A 20,567-nucleotide genomic window follows, 5' to 3' on the forward strand; every position below is an offset into this window, starting at 1 on the left:
CGGTTCAACTGAGAAGGCATGACCTCAAGCCCGTGGCTAGGGGATGGTTGGAGTTTATCCAACGCTCAATCATTCCCACTAGCAACCGGTCCGAAGTTACTATAGACTGGGCTATCATGATTCATAGCATCATGATTGGAGAGGAAGTAGAAGTTCATGAGGTTATATCCCAAGAACTTTATAAGGTGGCGGACAAGTCCTCTACCTTAGCAAGGTTAGCCTTCCCTCATCTCATTTGTCACCTCTGTTATTGAGTTGGAATTAACATAGAGGGAGACATCCTCATTGATGAAGACAAGCCCATCAATAGGAAGAGGATGGAGCAAACAAGAGATCCCACTCATGGACATGAGGAGATTCCTCATCATGAGATCCCTGAGATGCCTCAAGGATGCACTTTCCTCCACAAAACTATTGGGAGCAAATCAACACCTCCCTAGGAGAATTGAGTTCCAACATGGGACAACTAAGGGTAGAGCACCAAGAACATTCCATTCTACTCCATGAAATTAGAGAAGATCAAAGAATCATGAGAGAGGAGCAACAATGGCAAGGAAAAGACATTGAGGAGCTCAAGCACTCCATAAGATCTTCAAGAGGAAGAACAAGCCGCCATGTTTAATCTCCTTGATGTGGTGGAAATACTTTGACTTCTGAATGTATGCTTGAACAGTGCATATGTCTTTTGAATTTGTTGTTCATGAATGTTGGCTCTTGAAAGAATGATGAAAAAAGGAGACATGTTACTGAGGATCTGAAAAATCATAAAAATGATTCTTGAAGCAAGAAAAAGCAGTGAATACAAAAAAAAGAGAGATTATGTGCGAAAAAAAAAAGAGAGAGAGAGAGAAAGCAAGCAGAAAAAAAAAGCCAAAAGGCAAGGGTAAAAACAAAGTCGTGATCCAAGGCAAAAAGAGTGTGCTTAAGAACCCTAGACACCTCTAATTGGGGACTCTAGCAAAGCTGAGTCACAATCTGAAAAGGTTCACCCAGTTATGTGCCTGTGGCATATATGTATCCGGTGGTAATACTGGAAGATAGAGTGCTTTGGGCCACGGCCAAGACTCATAAAGTAGCTGTGTTCAAGAATCATCATACTTAACTAGGAGAATCAATAACACTATCTGGATTCTGAGTTCCTATAGAAGCCAATCATTCTGAATTTCAAAGGATAGAGTGAGATGCCAAAACTGTTCAGAGGCAAAAAGCTAAAAGCCCCGCTCATCTAATTAATACTGATCTTCATAGATGTTTTTGGAATTCATTACATATTCTCTTCTTTTTATCTTATTTGATTTTCAGTTGCTTGGGGACAAGCAACAATTTAAGTTTGGTGTTGTGATGAGCGGATAATTTATACGCTTTTTGGCATTTTTTTTAGTATGTTTTTAGTATGTTTTAGTTAGTTTCTATTATATTTTTATTAGTTTTTAGTTAAAATTCACTTTTCAGGACTTTACTATGAGTTTATGTGTTTTTCTGTGATTTCAGGTATTTTCTGGCTGAAATTGAGGGACCTGAGCAAAAATTTGATTCAGAGGCTGAAAAGGACTACAGATGCTGTTGGATTCTGACCTCCCTGCACTTGAAGTGGATTTTCTGGAGCTACAGAAGTCCAATTGGCGCGCTCTCAATTGCGTTGAAAAGTAGACATCTTGGGCTTTCCAGCAATGTAAAATAGTTCATACTTTGTCTGAGATTTGATGGCCCAAATAGGCGTTCTAAGTCAGCTCAAGAATTCTAGCGTAAAACGCCGGAACTGGCACAAGAATGGGAGTTAAACGCCCAAACTGGCACAAAAGCTGGCGTTTAACTCCAAGAAAAGTCTCTACACATGAAAGCTTCAATGCTCAGCCCAAGCACACACCAAGTGGGCCCGGAAGTGGATTTTTATGTCATTTACTCATCTTTGTAAACCCTAAGCTACTAGTTCTCTACAAATAGGACATTTTGCTATTGTATTTGACATCTTTTGATCATGTTTTTATGATTGAACCCTCTTTGGGAGGCTGGCCATTCGGCCATGCCTAGACCTTGTTCTTATGTATTTTCAACGGTGGAGTTTCTATACACCATAGATTAAGGTGTGGAGCTCTGCTGTACCTCGAGTATTAATGCAATTACTATTGTTCTTCTATTCAATTCAGCTCATTCTTGTTCTAAGATATTCATTCGCACCCAAGAACATGATGAATGTGATGATTATGTGACGCTCATCATCGTTCTCACTTATGAACACGTGCCTGACAACCACTTCCGTTCTACAAGCAAACAAGGCTTGAATGTTTATCTCTTGGATTCCTTAATCAGAATCTTCGTGGTATAAGCTAGAATTGATGGTGGCATTCAAGAGAATCCGGAAGGTCTAAACCTTGTCTGTGGTATTCTGAGTAGGATTCAAGGATTGAATGACTGTGACAAGCTTCAAACTCCTGAAGGCTGGGCATTAGTGACAGACGCAAAAGAATCACTGGATTCTATTCCAACCTGATTGAGAACCGACAGATGATTAGCCGTGCTGTGACAGAGCGCGTTGGGCATTTTCACTGAGAGGATGGGACTGTAACCATTGACAACGGTGATGCCCAACATACAGCTTGCCATGGAAAGGAGTAAGAAGGATTGGATGAAGACAGTAGGAAAGCAGAGAGACGGAAGGGACAAAGCATCTCCATACGCTTATCTGAAATTCTCACCAATGAATTACATAAGTATCTCTATCTTTACTTTATGCTTTATTCATAAATCATCCATAACCATTTGAATATGCCTGACTGAGATTTATAAGATGACCATAGCTTGCTTCATACCAACAATCTCCGTGGGATCGACCCTTACTCGCATAAGGTTTATTACTTGGACGACCCAGTGCACTTGCTGGTTAGTTGTGCGAAGTTGTGATAAAGAGTTGAGATTGCAATTGAGCGTACCATGTTGATGGCGCCATTGATGATCACAATTTCGTGCACCAACAAGGAGTGTAAAAATAAAAGTACTGCCAGTCCCCCCTCCTTTCATAAACCCTATCCTCACCAGAGCACCAAACAAACTCAACTTTCACTCCAGAACCCTCCTTAACTACCTTCAAACCCTGAAGCTCACGAATCGAATCAACATCAACATATGAAGAAGAACGGGTCTTCATGTCGTCATGCACCCAATGATATGGGTTATCCTTTCTCTCCTCCACGGACTTTACTTTTTCTTTCTCTCTCGCCATTTACAAAAAATAAGAAATGAAAAATAAAAGACAAGGGAAGAAGGCTAACCTTTGGAAGTCATACTTGGAAGAAGAAAACAAAAGAAAACTAAATGACAGTTCCAAAACAAACCAGATATTATTGCAAGCCCACTAAATATCGTGGGTAATGTAAGTAACAGCCTCCCACCAACATTGAAAACCAAAATGGCAAGAGAGTGCATTGATTGCAACACGAATCACCAAGACGACGGTACCTTCCACTTCAAACAGAATTCAAAGGCGGTCAACGGGTTTCCAACACATCACAGTCCATAAAGGGCCCAAGTCCACAGTAATAAAAAAAATCACAAAAATGACACGCGGGAAAAATACAAAAATAAAAGCTTGCCTGCTACCTCCAAAAAGATAGAAAACAAGCTTGAGGGCTATGACGTGTACCACTAAGCTCGGCTGAAACCATATGACGTGTACCACTAAGCTCGGCCGAAACCATAACCGACCATATAATTCGGATATGCCCAAAAACACAAAAAAGTCAAACCAAACTTAGATAGACGTTGCCAACGTCTCTACTGTTATCAACAAACGGAAGAGAATCTCGGAACAAACCAAAACGCCATGCATCACCTGTCTATATAAATAGGCGAACCCAACTCAGTAAAGCAGGTTACGATACACTCTCACTTTTACTTGTTCATCTCATTTTGAATACCTTTTCTAACTTGAGTGTCGGAGTGCTTTTTGCAGGTGCTCCCGCCGCCGCGTTCCACAAGCGCTGAGGTTAATCCCGAATACATCCTTGAGGCGACTTATAGCTCTTCCCCAAAGCAGATAGCCTCACTTGGAGACACACACCTCGGCTTAAGCTGAACGGAACAAATACTTCCATACAGTGCTCAAGAAGATCTGAAAAGATACTCATCATACACCTTTGAAACGTAGCCGGTGCATTACATAAACCAAAAGGCATTCTTTTATATGCATACGTTCCAAAGGGACATGTGAAAGTTGTTTTCTCCTGATCTTCTAGAGCAATATGGATCTGAAAATAACAGTATAACCATCTAAAAAGCAATAGTGTGATTTACCTGACAGGGGATCAAGCATTTGATCGATGAAAGGTAGTGGATAGTGATCCTTGCGGGTGGCCAAGTTCAAGTGCCTGTAGTCGATGCACACTCTCTAGGAATTATGCACCTTTGTAGCCATGAGTTCCCCATTCTCATTCTTGACTATGGTGACACTAGACTTCTTCAGAACCACTTGTACTGGGCTAACCCATTCACTATCCGAGATTGGATAGATAATATCGGCTTCAAGTAGTCGGGTCACTTCTTTCTTCACAACTTCTAGAATTGTGGGGTTCAACCACCTTTATGGTTGACAGATAGACTTGGCTTCCTCCTCTAGAAAGATGCAGTGCTCACAAACTTGAGGGCTTATACTGACTATGTCTGCCAAACTCCACCCAATAGCTTTCTTCTTTCTTCTCAGTACATTAAGCAGTCGCTCCTCTTGTTGGAAAGTAAGTTCCTTTGCAATAATCACTGGGAGCTTTTGATTGTCTTCAAGATAAGCATACTTGAGGTGAGGTAGAAGGGGCTTCAACTCCATATTTAGCTCACGGCTTATCACTTGATCATCTGGTAGTACCGGAGGTGGCAAGGTGTCTTCAGTATACTTAGGGGGTTTTCCCACACTTGAACTTTGAACCATGTTCTTCTCATCAACTATTTCCTGGTGGACTTTGGCCACAATTTCATCAATAATATCACACTGAAAGATAGAGTGGTCTTCCGGTGGATGCTTCATAGCTTCATCAAGGTTAAAACTCACTGCTCTTCCATCAATCTCAAAGAAGTAGGTACCCGAGAAGGCATCCAAGTTAAACTGAGAGGTCTTCAAGAACGGCCTCCCAAGCAAGATAGATGATGGTCTCCCAGAGTCATTAGGGGGCATCTCAAGAATATAGAAATCAATAGGAAAAATTAACCCCTTAAGGGTTTGTTTGGGTGAGCTTTTAAGAAAAGATCTTTTTCGAGTTATCTTTTTTTAAAAGATCTTATAGAGAAGTAAAAGTAATTTTATGTTTGGATATCTCATGTAAAAAGGTCTTTTTATCTATCAATTATGTTTGGGTATAACAATATAAAAGTACTTTTTGTTTATTTATTACATGAAAAACATCTTTTTTTAAGGAAAAAAGATCTTTTAAAAAAAGATGTAAATTACAGCTTCTCAAAAAAGATCTTTTTTTTATTTTACTAGTGCTTTTATTTTTACTACTAGAAATTTGCCAAACACGTTAAAAAATAAAAAAAAGATCTTTTTTCATTGAAAAAAGATCTTTTTTAAACAAAATAATGGCGCCCAAACATGCACTAATACTTACCAAGACATCTTCTGCAATGCCAACCATAGAAATTATGCTTTTATCTGCCAAAACAAAATAGGTTGCCAACCTTTTCAATGGTGGAAGCTTCAATGCATCAAATACAGATAGAGGCATAATGTTGACACAAGCGCCTAAGTCACAAATGCAATCAACAAACTGTATACCGCCTATAGTGCAAGTAACCATACAAAGGTCGGGATCACCACATTTCTCCGGTATAGCACCTATCAAAGCAAAAATCGAGCTACCCAAAAGAATAGTTTCTAAATCATGAATCTTCTCCTTATTCATGCACAAATCCTTTAGTAACTTAGCATACTAAGGAACCTGACGAATAGCATCAAAAAGGGGAATAGTTACCTCAACTCTTTTGAAGATATCCACCATCTTGGGATCTAGCTCCACTTGCTTTTTAGCCCACCTAGCTAGGTGTGGAAAAGGAATGGGAATGGCCTCTTTCAAAACATTGTCTTCCTTAGAAACTCCATCCCTTGGTTGAGCAACTTCTTCTTCAACCACCTCTTATGCCTCATCCTCTTCTTCAACATCTTCTAACTCAATAACATCTTCATCTTGAATGGCTTATCTTGAGCTTAGCTCCTCGGGACTCCTCTCTTGTAATGTAGTGCCGGACCTCAAGGTGATGGCATTGATTCCACTCTTGGAGTTGGGTAAAGGTTGAGAGGAAAGTGCACTAGAGCTTGAAGGTTGAGTGTTGGAGGTAGGGAGTGGTTCCATCCGGGATATAAGAACTTGGAGAGCGGAGGTGAGACCAGTGAGGCAAGAGGTAAGTGAATTTTGAAGCTCTTTTTGTCCTTGAGGAATAGAACGGAGTGTTTCATCTTGATTGGAGGAAGAGGGAGGGTATGTGATTTGGGGGGCTTGTGGTTGATTGAGTTAAGGTGCTTGAGCTTTCCTTTGGTGAGGTGGTTGGTATCTTTGGCCTTGGTTTTGTTGTTAGTAGGGAGGGTTTTGTTGATACCAATTTTGTTGGTAATTGTTGTTCCACCTTTGGTTTTCACCATTGTCTCTTCATCTTTGGTTGTAGTTGTCTATCCATCCTTGGTTGGAATTGTCTTGCCAACCTTGGTTGTAGTTACCACCTTGATTATAGTTACCTCCTTGTTGATAGTACCCTTGATTTGGACTATTGTAATAAGCATTGGTAACCGCCAAGGTGTTGTCCTCTTGGAGTTGTGAACATTCATCAGCATAGTGAGAATAGTGATGCATGAGCATCTTTTTTATCTTTTCCTAGTGAATTTGCACTTAAATTGTTGAGTTTAATCAAGAATTAATTATCTTTTAGCCACTATGGATGCTATTTTGAGTCTTGTTTATTTTTGTTTATTTTAGGTAGCATTCAGCTGGATTTGATGGAGTTTCTGCAGCACAAGAATTAAAGGAGAAAACCAGCGAGGAGCGACGCGTATGCGTACTTGACGTGTGCGCGTGATTTGGAGCTTTCCATGGCGACGCGTGCGTGTGGATGACGCGTACGCGTGATTTCAAGATTTGCACAGCGACGCGTGCGCGTACTTGACGCGTACGCATGACATGTGCCACATGCAGAAAATGCTGGAGGCAATTTCTGGGCTGCTTTTGACCCAGTTTTCAGCCCAGAAAGCACAGATCAGAGGTTGCAGAGTGAAGGAATCAAGTGGTCCCATTCCATCAATTGAAGACTTGATGATTGTTATAATTAATTCTGATTTAAATTCAAATTTGATTTTTAAATTAGGAAAAGATATTACTTAATTTTAGAAACTAGATTTTTCTAAAATTAATTAGGATTAGTTATAAAAAGGGATTCCATTAGTTAACTTTTGAGGCCATCATATTGGAACTTAGTACATTTTACCTGAATCCTTATTTTCTCTCTGAACCATGAGCAACTAAACCTCCACTGTTAAGGTTAGGAACTCTGTCTATTTGTATGGATTGATTTTATTGCTTTTTCTATTTTAATTCATGTATGGATTTATAATTTAAGAATTGTTTTCGCTCTTCATCTTATGAATTTGGGTGGAACAGAAGTATGACCCTCTTTCTATTTGAGTTCTTGTATAACTTGGAAAAGCTCTTTACTTGAACAATAGCTTGAAATCATATTCTCCTAAATTTTAATTATCTGGACTTAACAGGATACGTGATATAAAATCCTTTTATTTTTGGATAATTAGAGTTTTTGTGGCATATAAACTGGAATGTGATCATCACCCTCTAATTGGAATTAATTGACCAAGGAATTGGCTGTTGATGAATTTTAGAGGAGACTAGAGAGGTCTAAGGAATTAGGGTCTAGTCACATATAATTTGCCATAAATTAAATCCTACATGATTAAAATAGTTAGTAAGAAAAGTTAATCTGGAAAAATAGATAACTCTGAAACCTTAACTGTTTTTTCCATATTTTATTTCCAAACCATTTACTTTACTATTTTAGTTTCTGCATGATTGTTTAATGCCCTTTGAACATCCAACACTCTTTTCTGTTTGTCTAACTAAGCTCATCAATCAAACATTGTTGCTTGATCCATCAATCCTCGTGGGATCGACTCTCACTCACCTGAGGTATTACTTGGTACGACCCGGTGCACTTGCCGGTTAGTCTGTGGTTGTTAAATCACCGCACCAAGTTTTTGGCGCCGTTGCCGGGGATTGATAGTGATTAACAACTATTAGTTGTTTGATTGCTTAGATTAGGCATTTTAGTTTTAATTTTATTTAACTTTTGCTTTATTAATTTCGAAAAAAAATATTTTATCTTTTTACACAGGTTACCTCACTGGAAATTCTCTGCACTCTGACATAGAGATTCCCATCTTTTCTTGTTTTCTGTTTGTTTATGCACAGGAACAGAGACAAAGAACATCTCTTAGACTTTGATCCTGAACCTGAAAGGACTTTCAGGCGACGTTTACAACAGGCAAGACTTTACAAGGCTGCAGAACCCACTATGGATCCCAATAATGCTGATAATGCCAATGTGGCAAATTCGAATGGGATGAGCAATAAAGGAGAGTGCTTGGCTCTTATTCTGCTTCTACTGCAGATCTTTATGGAAAAAGCATTATGGTGCCTCCTATAGCTGCGAACAACTTTGAGTTGAAGCCACAACTAGTCACCCTGGTACAACAAAACTGCCTTCCCCACGAAGACCCAAATCAATTTATTTCCAATTTTCTGTAGATTTGTGATACTGTGAAGACAAATGGAGTGAACCCAGAGGTGTACAAACTCATGCTCTTCCCATTTGTCCTGAGGGATGGAGCAAAGCTATGGCTAGATTCCTGGCCCAAAGAAAGTTTAGATAGTTGGGACAATGTTGTTACTGAGTTTCTTACTAAATTTTTCCCACCAAAGAAGCTGACTAAGCTTAGGGTGGAGGTTCAGACCTTCAGACAGAAAGATGGTGAAACTCTTTATGAAGCTTGGGAGAGATACAAGCTACTGACTAGGCAATGCCCTCCGGACATGTTCTCCAAATGGACCCAACTAGATATCTTTTATGAAGGTTTAGGTGAAATGTCCAAGATGTGCTTAGATAATTCTGCAGGTGGTTCATTTCACAAGAAGAAGACATCGAAGGAGACTATTGAGCTTATTGAATTGGTTGCTAGTAACCAATATTTATACTCATCTAACAAGAATCCTGTGAACTCTGAGGCTCCTCAGAAGAAGGGTGTCATGCAAGTAGAAACTCTTAATGCTCTTCTTGCTCAAAACAAGTTTATGTCTTAGCAAATAAGTCTACTTACTCAACAGATGGGTGGCATGCAAGTCTCAGCTATCAACACCCAAAATCCACCTCAAGAAGCCTCTTATGACATGACAGGTAATTTTGTGCAAAATGATAATTATGATTATGCTCAATTTTCTTCTGAACAGGTCAATTACATGGGAAGTGCTCCTAGAAATCCCAACAATGATCCCTATTCTAAGACCTATAATTAGAGGTGGAGAAATCACCCAAATTTTGGATGGGGAGAGAAAACTCACTGGCCACAGAATTTTAATCATAATTCTCATGGTGGTTTTCAACAAAATAATTTTAATAACCACCAGTTTCAGTCATCTCAGCAAGCAACTTATCAGTCCCAACAGAATAATGATTTGGAAGCAATGTTGATAAGGTTTAGACAGAAAACCAGAGCATCAATCAAGAACTTAGAGATTCAGATGGGTCAATTAGCCACAAAAGGTAATGAAATTGATCAAAGGACCACTAATAGCCTTCCTGGTAATACAGTGGTAAATCCAAGAGAGGAATGCAAGGCTATCACCTTGATTAGTGAACAAGTGGCAAGTATGGAAGCACAAGTTGCTGAGGAGCCAGTTGAAAAAAATTGCAAGGTTATTCAACTGAGAAGTGGTAAAGTAGCTGGCTCTAAGGCCAAGGTCAATGAAGAGTCAGTTGAAAAAGAAGCTCCAGATGAGAAGAAGGAAGAAGGAAGAAGAAGAGCACGCCCCTCCAAAGCATGCGGACAACCCATTCCCAGACTCTCTTGATACTCATCCTACATTGCCAAAGGCTCCTGAGTACAAGCCTAAGATGCCATATCCTCAGAAACTTCAAAAGGTGACCAAGGACAAGCAGTTTTCAAAGTTCTTGGAAGTCTTCAGAAAGTTGCAAATCAATATTTCTTTTGCTGAGGTTTTGGAACAAATGCCTATCTATGTCAAGTTCATGAAGGAGTTGTTGTCAAAGAAGAAGCGTTTAAAGGGAGATGAGACAGTAGTCCTGACTAAGGAATGTAGTGCTGTAATTTAGAATAACTTGCCAAGGAAGATGCCAGATCCAGGGAGCTTTCAAATTCCATGCACCATTGGGTGCACAACCTTTGAGAAAGCCCTATGTGATCTGGGGGCAAGCATAAATCTAATGGCCTTATCTATGATGAAGAAGCTGCAAATCCAAGAGGCACAACCCACAAAGATAGCATTACATATGGCAGACAAATCTATGAAGCCTGCATACTGATTACTGGAGAATATCTTGGTCAAAGTGGGTAAGTTCTTTCTCCCAGCAGACTTTGTGATTCTCTACACGGGGGAGGATGAGGATGCCTCTATAATTCTAGGAAGACCATTCCTAGCCACTGGAAGAGCTCTGATTGATGTAGAAGTGGGCGAATTAGTGCTTAGAGTGCATGATGAGCAACTAGTCTTCCATGTTTTCAAAGATGTACATTCAACAGGTGAAGAAGAGAGGTGCATGCAGACTGAGCTTACTGATCCAACCCTTCAAAAGCCCCTTATGATACACAGCAGAATCTGCAGCTCAAACCTCCCTTGGCAACAATCAATAAAATTCCTCCTGACATCAAACCTATGTTTGGTGTTGGGAATGCATCATCTACGAAAGAGGAGGTTCCCAAAAAGAACAAAGTACCTAGAGGATGGAGAAACAAAAAGATCCCAACTGAAGGTTTCTCCCCAGGAATGAAGGTGGTGTTGACCAGCAATCCAGCATGGGTTTATACAGTAATCAGAATCCTCTCTCTGGAGCATATTGAGCTACGTTATGGAGACACAGGAAAAAAGTTCAAAGTAAGAGGTGAAGAGCTGAGCCCCTATGATCCTCCTCCTTAGAGGAGCTAACCGTCAAGCTAGTGACGGTAAAAGAACGCTTGTCGGGAGGTAACCCGATAATTTTGTATCCGTAGTTATTTTTCGTAGTAGTAGTTTTCTTACTTATTTGATTTTTATTGAGTTTTTTTATTGTTTCTGATCGTGCAGCTATCTTAGAACAGGGACCGAATATTAAAAAAAACGAGCACACGACACACAAGCATCGCTGACGCGTACGCGTCATATGTGTGTGCGTGAAAAATAAAAAGTGAACAGAAAGTTACGCGGGAGGGAAGCAGGAAGTGTGCTTGGCGCACAAATTGGCTCACGCGTATGCGTACATGACGCGTGCGCGTCATTTGCGATTTTGACACTCTACGCGTACGCGTCAAGCACGCGCACGCGTGGATGAGTAAAAAAGGCGTAAAAGGTGTTTAGCCAAAGAGTTATGCTGGTGTGGGGCTGGAACTATGCTAGACGCACAAACCCCACCACGCGGATGCGTCCTTGACGCGTTCGCATCGTTTTCCTATCCTGGCCGTCCACGCGTACACATGAATTTTGCGCGATCTACGCATACGCGTGCCTCACGCGGACGCGTCGCATGCGACGCCCAATTGAACCACCTCAGCGCCTGATTTCAAATCATCCACCTCCCAAATCCTAATTCTCTTTTCTTCTTTTATCTTTTTCTTCTTCTTTCATCATATTAATTGCTTTTATGTCCATCTCTGTTTGCAGTTCTTCTTTGCTTGAGGACAAGCACACCTTTAAGTTTGGTGTTGATGCTTCGCTTATGGCTTTTCTGTTTAGCACCAAAGGGAGATGAATGTGCTTCATGAAGGAATGAGATGACCACCAGCATAACTGAGGTGGTTGAGTTCCTTTTATTCTATTTCTCTTCCGTTCTTATTGTGTTATCTTCTGTTTTCTGTTGCTTTGATTGCTTGCATGATCTTTAGTACTTTTAACCCCAAAAAAATTTGTCTCATGTATTACTCACTAAAGCTTGAATTCAAAAGAAAAAGAAGTGATGTATTGCATGAGAAATTGAGTTATATTTAAGAGTAGTCTTATTTACTTAAATATGGTGGTATTTTCTGTAATTCTGAATGCATGACATGAACAATGCATATTTGAATTTGAATCAAGGAATGTTGATGTACAAGGAACAGGAATTTAGAGAATTATTATGACTTCTCTGAAACAAACAAAAAAAATTTAATCCTTGAAGCAAAAGAAATAGCAAAAGAAAAAGAAACTATAAAAGCAAGGTCCAAGGCTCTGAGCATCAATGACTAGGGAGGTCAGACATGATTAAAAGCTCAAAGAGTTGTTTCCCTAGTCATATGCTTGGGGTGTGATTGTGTCAAGTAATCCTTGAGACAGAACACTTAGAGTCGAGACCAAGTGCGTTTAACAGAGTATGTCAAAGGCTTTGAGCACCACTGTCTAGGAGTAACTGAAAGAAAAAAAATCAGAACTCAAAGAGAGTTACCCATTTAAGTGCTTGTGGTGTTTCTGTATCAAGTAACCCTTGAGACAAAACATTTAAAGTCACGGCTAGGCTCAAAGTGCAAAGCACCAAAGAAAAATTAATTAAAGTAAATTTTGCTGTGTTCAAGGATTAAACTGAAATATAAAGATCAGAGAATTCATAATATTATCCGGATTCTAATTCCGAATGACAATGACATCCTTCTGATTCAAAGGAGAGTGAGATGTCAAACCTATTCAAGATTGTAGTTATAAACCCCACTATAAGAAGAGACATGAGCTTAATCGAACTCTCATTCTCATGCAAATTCACATCCTAAGCCTATATTAGTTTTGGTTGCTTGAGGACAAGCAAAAGTTCAAGTTTGGTGTTGTGATGCGTGAGCATCTTTCTTATCTTTTCCTAGTGAATTTGCACTTAAATTGTTGAGTTTAATCATGAATTAATTATCTTTTAGCCACTATGGATACTACTTTGAGTCTTGTGCATTTCTGTTTATTTTAGGTAGCATTCAGCTAGATTTGATAGAGTTTCTGCAGCACAAGAATTAAAGGAGAAAACGAGCGAGGAGCGACGTGTACGCATACCTGACGCGTGCGCGTGATTTGGAGCTTTCCATGGCGACGCGTGCGCGTGGATGACACGTACACGTGATTTAAAGATTTGCACAGTGACGCGTGCGCGTACTTGACGCGTACGCGTGACACGCGGAAAAGACTATCGACGCGTACGCGTGACTAACGCATATGCGTGACTGACGCATACGCGTGACTGACACGTACGCGTGACATGCGCCACGTGCAGAAAACGCTGGTGGCGATTTCACCGCACTAAATAGCAAGCGCAAATCCCACATACCCTCTGAGGGACTAACTGTTGACATTATTATTGTGGAGGAGGTGGAGGTTGTTGTTGATTTAGTTAGAGTTGCTTGAGGCTATTGGTCATCTCTCCTAAAGTCTTGATGAGAGCAAACTCAGTACTAGAGGAGACTTCTGCAATAGCCTTGGGATGATTATTCCTGTGCCTCATATGTTGAGTAGACTCGGCTAAATTAGTGATAAGTTGTCATGCTTCCTCCGCCGTCTTGTACTTTGTCATAGAACTATTACTTGAAGCATCCAAAAGGACCTTATCTTGAGGCTTCATGCCTTGGCAAAAGTAACTAATAAGTATTATTCGTCAATCTTGTGATGGGGGCACGAATCAAGGAGCTTTCTAAAATATTCCCAATACTCATAGAGAGTCTCTGATTTACCTTGAATGATGCACGATATTTTCTTCCTCAATATATCCGTGACCTCCGGTGGGAAGAATTTGTCCAAAAATTCCCTTCTAAGCAAATTCCAATTAGTAACAACAGCTTCGGGTTGAGTGTAGAACCACTCATTTTCCCTTCCCTCAAGAGAAAATGGGAAGGCATATAACTAAACGGCAACCTCATCCGCACCATGCCGCCTAGTAGTTGAACAAGCTGTTTGAAAATCTTTAAGGTGCTTGATGAGCTCTTGAGCAGGTAAACCATAGAATTTAGGAAGTAGATTGATCAATGCGGTCTTTAGTTCAAAATCGGTAGTCAAATTCGGATGCCGCACTTGAAATGGTTGGAGAGTGAAATCCGGAGCTCCTACCTCCTTGAGAGTAATCCTTCTAGGAATGGCCATAGTATTGGTACCTAAATCAATGGAAGAGGTGTCAATAGATTTAGTAGGAGAGGAACTAGTTTTTTCCTCAAATGATGCTTTGGATTCAACCTCGGGTAACATTAGTGAATTAGGTGAAACCCCTTCACCAGCCTCGGAGGCTAGCCGACGCCAAGCTCGCTTAATATGTGAAATGGTTTTATCAATTTCAGGATTAAATGGGGCTAAGCTCAGATCCAGTAGTGAATGCGTCATTCAATAAAAGAAACGTAGAGCTCATGGCAACAAAATATATTAAGCAAATACTAATAAATACTACTAAAAACCAAAAAGAAACACACAAATAAAAGATAAAATGTAATTATGCAAATATAAATATATTTACACCAACCAATAAATTAGCACATATATGTAACTCCCCGGCAACTGTGCCAAAAATTGATGAACGGATAAATTCCAGTCAAGAATTACCAAAAGTATTTTTCCAAATTAATAATGCAAGTTTAGTCTTGACCGACGAGATTTCAGCTATCGAATTTAAAATGTGTCACAAGTGAAATGAATAACCGGAGTAAAATCCCGAGTCATTTTCCTAGGAGTTGACACAAAATACAAATTATTGGTTGTGATTTTCCTGGAAATTTTCAAAGTTGAGAACAAGAGAAATAAATAACTAGAGATTAAAGCAATGAATAATTAGCAAGAGTTGTAAAATAATCAATATAAAAAGCCTTGGTTAGGGGTGAGAATTGGAAATTATATCCTTATTATCTTTCCCAAGTGTGATGGTATAAGCTCATTGCTCTCACTTAGTTATCCTCTAACAAGTGAAGGAAAGTCAAGTGAAATAATTAACCTTAGCTCACAAGTCCTAGTCACTTCGTAGAGAATAACTAGAGTTGGTGAGTTTCAAGCCAATTGGCAATTTCTAATTACAGATTAATACTTGAGTATAACAATTCAAGTGGTTCCATTTATCAACCCCCAACCAAGCAAGGAAATCTACTCCATGATATTGGATGACATTTCCTCAAACACTTGGTGAGAAAAGATAAAAGACATGATAATAAATAGGAAAATGATTCAATTCAAATTACCACTGGAAATAATTAACAAGAACAAAATAAGCAATAACACTAGATGTGAAATAACTCAATGCATTGATAAAATTCAATCATAACAAAATCCAAACATGAACTTAAAATAATCAAATGTAAAAGAGAAATAGAGGAAATAGAGAAGAAAACTATAAGGAGGATGACTCCGATTGAAGGTAACAGCTTCTCTCTCAAGATCCAATTCAAAGCAAAACTAAGAAAAACAGAAGTGGGAGTTTCTCTCACTAGAATTCGAAAAATCAAAAACTAAGATAAAGTGTGAAGTCCCTCCAGTCTCAGCTCCATCCCAGCCTTTAATATGTATTTTTGGACTTGAAACTGGGTCCAAATCAGACAGAAATTGCCCCCAGTGAGTTCTATTAATTGCAGCACATGACGCTCGTCACGCGTACGCGTCAGCCACGCGTACGAGTCGGTGGGCTCTGCACAAGGTTACGCGTATGCATCAGTCACGTGTACGCGTCAGTGGTCGACGCTCATGGTCACGCGTACGCATCAGTGAAAGATGGCTTGATCACGCATACGCGTTAGCCATGTTCGCACGTCGCCTTCAGCTTCTCAAATCTTCAAATTCGTGTGTTCCTTCCACTTTAGCATGCTTCCTCTTCATCCTCTATGACATTTCTGCTCTATAAATCCAGTAATCACGTAACGCACATATCACGGCATCGAATGGTAATAACATAGGATTAAAATGAGCAATTTAAAGGCTTGGGAAGCATGTTTTCAATCATAGCACAAAATTTGGAAGAAAACTTAAAAATATGCAATTTACATGAATAAGTGTGAGAGAAGTTGACAAAACCCACTTAATTAAGTCCAAAATATATCATAAAATAGTAGTGTATCAGTTGGGTGAAACATCGGCATGGGAAGATGAGTAATACATGTTCTATGTTATGGTGTTCTGTCCAGGGTTAGCTACCGGACATGTCGGGTTAGCTTTATAACCAACAGATGAGACTCATCAGACATAGGGCAGGCATACATCATATGCATATGTTTGCTTTATTTGATTGTGCATTATTTGGGTTTGCCTTTGTGAATTACTATGCTTAATTGCTATACTTGCTACTTGTGTATCTAAATTCTACCTGTGATTGCTGTATTTGTATTGCTTGTCTGTGCACTGGTGAATTTGAAAGGTTGCAGGGGGTGGAAGGTGAATTGTGGAGTTAGAGTTTTATGAGACAGCAAGTGGATTGTAAATTGAGGGATTAAGTTAAGATTGAGTTAGAACCTTATAAACCTGAGATAACTATCCTGCTTATGGTTTACCATTTTAATTCTTTAAGTTTTAAGTTTCTTAATCTGAGTGTTGGCGTTCTAGGATTGCCTCTGGCATTCCCAGGACCTTATATCTTATTTGCGTGGCACCTTTACTATGCTGAGAACCTTCAGTTCTCACCCCATACTATGTTATTGTTTTTCAGATGCAGGTCGAGAGGCGCCTCGCTAGGCGTCTGGAGTTCTACAGCGAAGTAGTTTCTGGGATTTTATTTTGGTGTATAGCTTTGTTTAATCCTATGTATTTAACTCTTTGAACAACTTGCTTTATTTTGTATCTCTTAAAGGATTAAGGAGAACTAGGGTTTATATATGTATTTTGGACTTCGAATTACGTATATGTGTATGTAAATATTCTCCAGCCAGCCTTAGGTTCACAGGTTGAGTCAGGAGCTTGTTATTTTGTGCTCTTGACCCTCTATTCCTAGTTTCTATCTAGTTATGCTTTTGAACCTTAGTTTTTTGCACATGCAAGTAATCTTGTTCCTGAGAGTTACGTTTTAAATTTTGAAATTTTGTTTTACCCGCTTTTTTTTTCAAGGCTCCTCATATATTGTATTCCTTTCAATATTATTATGAATAGATTTTATTTTAGTGGTCGTAATACGACACCACCTCGGTATTGCGACTTAAGCATAAAGCTCTGTGCGGTAGGGTGTTACAGATTTTGCACACCGTGGATGGGGAAGCAAGGGTTTCATGGACTAAGGGTCTCCAGATCCTGCATCAAATACAAACGATGCATGTGAGTTAAAGTTATTCACTATGTGTACATAACTGAAACTACGAATAAAAATTTTGGTAGTGTTCTATGCTTCATATCCTATATTAGCAAAAGAATTTAAAAAAATATGAACATCTTTACAAAAGTTACTTTAACCTATAAAATAATCTGACACACGACATCAAATTGCATTAAAACATTCAATAACTATTGATGAGCGGATAATTTATACGCTTTTTGGCAGTGTTTTTAGGTAGTTTTTAGTAGGATATAGCTACTTTTAGGGATGTTTTCATTAGTTTTTAAGCTAAATTCACATTTCTGGACTTTACTATGAGTTTGTGTGTATTTCTATGATTTCAGGTATTTTCTGGCTGAAATTGAGGGACCTGAGCAAAACTCTAATAAAAGGCTGACAAAGGACTGCTGATGCTGTTGGATTCTGACCTCCCTACACTCGAAATGAATTTTCTGTACTACAGAACTCCAAATGGCGCGCTCTCAACGGCGTTGGAAAGTAGACATCCAGAGCTTTCCAGCAATAGATAATAGTCCATACTTTATTCGATATTAGACGACGCAAACTGGTGCTCAACGCCAGTTCCATGCTACATTCTGGAGTCAAATGCCAGAAACACATCACAAACCAGAGTTAAATGCCAAAAACACGTTACAACTTGGCGTTTAACTCCAAAAGAAGCCTCTGCACGTGTAAAGCTCAAGCTCAGCCCAAGCACACACCAAGTAGGCCCCGAAAGTGGATTTATGCATCAATTACTTATTTATGTAAACCCTAGTAGCTAGTCTAGTATAAATAGGACATTTTACTATTTTATTAGTCGTCTTTTGATTGATCTTTAATCAGTGTATGTGATTTTAGACCTTCATGGGGGCTGGCCATTCGGCCATGCCTGGACCATCACTTATGTATTTTCAACGGTGGAGTTTCTACACACCATAGATTAAGGGTGTGGAGCTCTGCTATACCTCGAGTTTTAATGCAACCACTACTATTTTTCATTCAATTCAGTTTATTCATGTTCTAAGATATTCGTTGCATTTCAACATGATGAATGTGATGATCCGTGACACTCATCATCATTCTCACATATGAACGCGTGACTGACAACCACTTCCGTTCTACCTTAGACCGAGCGCATATCTCTTGGATTCCTTAATCAGAATCTTCGTGGTATAAGCTAGAATTGATGGCGGCATTCATGAGAATCCGAAAAGTCTAAACCTTGTCTGTGGTATTCCGAGTAGGATTTAGGGATTGAATGACTGTGACGAGCATCAAACTCGCGATTGTTGGGTGTGATGACAAACGCAAAAGAATCAATGGATTCTATTCCGACATGATCGAGAACCGACAGATGATTAGCCATGCTGTGACAAGAGCATTTGGAATTTTTTCACTGAGAGGATGGGATGTAGCCATTGACAACCGTGATGCCCTACATAAAGCTTGCCATGGAAAGGAGTAAGAAGGATTGAAGGAAGGCAGTAGGAAAGCAGAGATTCAACAGGGACAAAGCATCTCCATATACTTATCTGAATTTCTCACCAATGATTTACATAAGAATTTCTATCTTTATTTTCTGTATATTTATTATTATTATTCGAAAATTCCATAACCATTTATTATCCGCCTAACTGAGATTTACAAGATGACCATAGCTTGCTTCATACCAACAATCTCCATGGGATCGACCCTTACTCACGTAAGGTTTATTACTTAGACGACCCAGTGCATTTGTTGGTTAGTTGTGCGAAGTTGTGAAGAAAGTGCTGAGTTAGTAGATGCGCACACCAAGCTGAATGCCATTATTAGAGATCACAATTTCGTACACCAAGTTTTTGGCGCCGTTGCCGGGGATTGTTCGAGTTTGGACAACTGACGGTTCATCTTGTTGCTCAGATTAGGTAATTTTATTTTCGAAAATTTTTCAAAAATCTTTCAAAAAAAATTTCTCCTGTTTTCGAAAATTTTTCAAAATTCTTAAGAATGCATTCTAGAGTTTCATGAAGCATGTTGAAGCCTGGTTGGCTATAAAGCCATGTCTAAATTCTTTTGGACTGAGGCTTCAACTAATCACCACGATGCATGTAATGCCCTGCAAAAGCTTGGCTGGCTGTAAAGCCATGTCTAATTCTTAGACCAGAGCTTTAGACTAACATTGAAAGATTCCTGGAATTCTTCTTAAAAATTTTGAATTTCTTATTTTCTTTTTCCTATATGTTTTTTGAAAAAAATAAAAGAAAATACAAAAAATCATAAAATACAATAAAAACCAAAAATATTTTGTGATTCTTGTTTGAGTCTTGTGTCATGCTTTAAGTTTGGTGTCAATTGCATATTCATCTTATTCTTGCATTTTTCAAAAATTCATGCATTCATAGTGTTCTTCATGATCTTCAAGTTGTTCTTGATAAATTTTCTTGTTTGATCTACATATTTTCTTGTTTTGTATTGTATGGTGTTTTTCATATGTATATTTGCATTCATAGTGTCTAAGCATTGAAAATTTCTAAGTTTGGTGTCTTGCATGTTTTCTTTTCTTGAAAATTTCTCAAAAATATGTTATTGATGTTCATCTTGATCTTCAAAGTGTTCTTGGTGTTCATCTTGACATTCATAGCGTTCTTGCATGCATCATGTGTTTTGATCCAAAATTTTCATGTTTTGGGTCATTTTTACGTTTTTCTCTTTCCTCATCAAAAATTCAAAAATAAAAAAATATCTTTTCCTTTTTTCTCTCAAAATTTCAAAAATTTGAGTTGACTTAGTCAAAAATTTTTAAAATTAGTTGTTTCTTGTAAGTCAAGTCAATTTTTCAATTTTAAAAATCTTATCTTCTCAAAACTTTTTCAAAAATCAAATCTTTTTCATTTTTCTTACTATTTTTTCGAAAATTTTTAATTTGATTTTCAAAATCTTTTTCTTATCTTTAATTCATGATTTTCAAAGGCTTTACTAACAATTAATGTGATTGATTCAAAAATTTGAAGTTTGTTACTTTCTTGTTAAGAAAGGTTCAATCTTTAAATCCTAGAATCATATCTTTTAGTTTCTTGTTAGTCAAGTAATCAATTTTAATTTTAAAAAAATCAATTCTTTTTCAA

The 20,567-nt window shown here is 38.6% G+C and overlaps 1 non-coding gene across 1 annotated transcript; it reads right to left on the reverse strand.

Moving 5' to 3' along the window:
• Positions 1–8,972: 8,972 nt before the first annotated feature.
• Positions 8,973–9,079, reverse strand: LOC112798660 (small nucleolar RNA R71). The gene has a single exon (XR_003200262.1). It is a non-coding gene; the product is annotated as a small nucleolar RNA R71 (small nucleolar RNA).
• Between the last annotated feature and the right edge of the window lie 11,488 nt (positions 9,080–20,567).

The sequence above is a fragment of the Arachis hypogaea genome, chromosome 4 (genome assembly GCF_003086295.3).
Source record: "Arachis hypogaea cultivar Tifrunner chromosome 4, arahy.Tifrunner.gnm2.J5K5, whole genome shotgun sequence".
NCBI lineage: Eukaryota > Viridiplantae > Streptophyta > Magnoliopsida > Fabales > Fabaceae > Arachis > Arachis hypogaea.